At 40.1% G+C, this 2,237-nt stretch overlaps 1 pseudogene; it reads left to right on the top strand.

The window, feature by feature from the left end:
* Window positions 1–224: 224 nt before the first annotated feature.
* LOC101996938 lies at window positions 225–991 on the top strand (annotated as a pseudogene).
* Window positions 992–2,237: the final 1,246 nt, after the last annotated feature.

Consider the following 2,237-nt stretch of genomic DNA (forward strand, 5'->3'; position numbering starts at 1 on the left):
CTGTCCAGTAGCTCCCTGGGTGTATTCCCATGGTGCTAAATTTGGTGAAGAAGGTTGGTGCTGACTTCTCTCTGAATCTGTCTTCTTGCTAGTCCTTATGTTGCCTCCCACCCTGTCCTCATTCATTAGACTGAAAGAGTTAAGACTGTCTTGATGGTTTCCTGGTGTTCCAAAAGACAGTGGAAAACTAACAGCAGAAGAATACACCTTTGATGATCAAGAACATGCTCCCAAGCTCAATTTTGGGTCGTCTACTCATTACTCCAAGCCACCAACAGCATCATAACTTCTTGGCTTTCTCATCAGCTCTTTGTTCACACCAGTTACTAATTGATGCACAATTCAAACTTCAAAACGTAGCCTTGTCAAGAGCTATGTCCTTAGAGTCCCTGACGTATAGCTTTGCCAGTCCAATACATAACTCAACCTCCCCATTATTTTGAGGAAGCAAGGGAATAAGAAATGAAAAATAGCAAACTTGCCTCTTGATGGTAAGCAGTAGCATTTCGTTTTACCCCACGCAGAACCAACTATAGTTAACCAGAAAATAAAGGTGATGGCAGAATTTCCATGCCACCAGTATTTCACACACACCATGTACCAGATATAATCAGATGAGTTCCACCTCTTTGAGAAATTCTGGAACCTAGAGAAATCCCACTGCTTAAGATGAGTTGAGTCAGCAGATACTAGAGATGTTTGAAACTTGTCAGCAGCAAGCAGGTGTCTTAAAGGAAAAAAAAACCCTATAGTGCACAGCTGTAGAGAGAAATCCAGCTGATGTTTCTGCAAAGCATACTTTTTTTTTTTAAAGTTGGATCATCTTTAAATAATTTGATGCTTGGAGTAATGATGATGACTTGTGCTTCATTGTTAAAGAAGAACAATTTTGTTTTCCCAGGTAAATCAGAAGACTGAACCACGACATAGACTCATATTTTCCCACAAACCCTTCTGTACTAGAGTTTCTGGCTACATTAAGAAAACTTAGCTGATTCATCCCCTAACCTCCTGCAGAACCAGGCATGTGCTCCAAGACATCATTTGAAGCATCCAGTTCTCACTACTGTGGATACCAGTGTGCTCTGCCAAAGATCAACGTTAGATACGGGACATTTATTCCCTCACCTTCTGTACATTCTGGCAGCTTGTACAGTTCTCCCATAAGTTTATATCCAAGATTCACTTTGGGGTGAAGAAGACTGTCTCCACTAGAAGTACTTCTTTGTGCTGGGTCTCATTAACCCACTACATTCTAAGGGGTGCTCAGATACAAACAATGGTCAATATGAGGGCAAAAGCCAATTCTCTGGCATCTATGTGGAGGTCACCTCTCTACAATCATTGCACTTCTTAGATTCCTAGGGGATCTGCAGAGGCAAACATAGAAATCGAATTCTCCCTCCATCCATTCTACTTCTTTTATTCCCATACAAATTTGGATCACAGGAGCAATACACATCCTATATAAAATAATTTCAATCTGAATATATTTTTAGGGAATACAACTGAAAATAAAGATATTTGCTTAGAAAAAATTGAAATTTAAATTTTTCAGCAAAATAAAACTCTGGAGCTATAGATATTCATGAACTGCCATATGAGTTCTAGGACCAAACTCAGGGTTAAGCATGATTAATAAAAGCTCAGAGAGAGAAACTGGGGTTCAATCTGAAGATCTGAAAAGCAAGGTAGCTAGCCACTGGCTCTTACCTATACCTCAGACTGAAAATGGGTGAGATTCTATCTCCACGAATCCGGAAGACTCAACACCCCATACTCCACACTCCCCTGAGATACTGTCTCTTTCTCCTTATATTCTTTTCTCCTCCCGCTATATCACTCCTGCTTCCACCTGGGATCACTTTTGTGTGAGTTCTGTTTCTCTTTTAAACAGATTTAATCTTGTGTAACTCAAGGTGGCCTTGAACCAATAGAGATCCAAGGTGTGTGCAACCACTCCTTGGCCTGTATGGCTGACTAGTTTGGCTACTTTGCCCTCTGATCTTCAGACAAGCTTTATTTATTAAAACACAAATAAAATACCACTACACCAGGTCCTCCTCAGAAGCACCATCTGTTCTTAATCTTTGTACCATTTATCTAGCCCCTATCTACCTCCTTTATGTGCAAAAAAATCTTTACCCCAACATTTTAAGGTTCAAGGTTACTCAGGGCAAAGTGTTAAGGAAAAAGAAGAGTCCAGTAAAAGGGTTGCAGGTGAACAATTATTTTGT

This window comes from Microtus ochrogaster, unplaced genomic scaffold (genome assembly GCF_000317375.1).
Source record: "Microtus ochrogaster isolate Prairie Vole_2 unplaced genomic scaffold, MicOch1.0 UNK22, whole genome shotgun sequence".
Taxonomy (NCBI): domain Eukaryota; kingdom Metazoa; phylum Chordata; class Mammalia; order Rodentia; family Cricetidae; genus Microtus; species Microtus ochrogaster.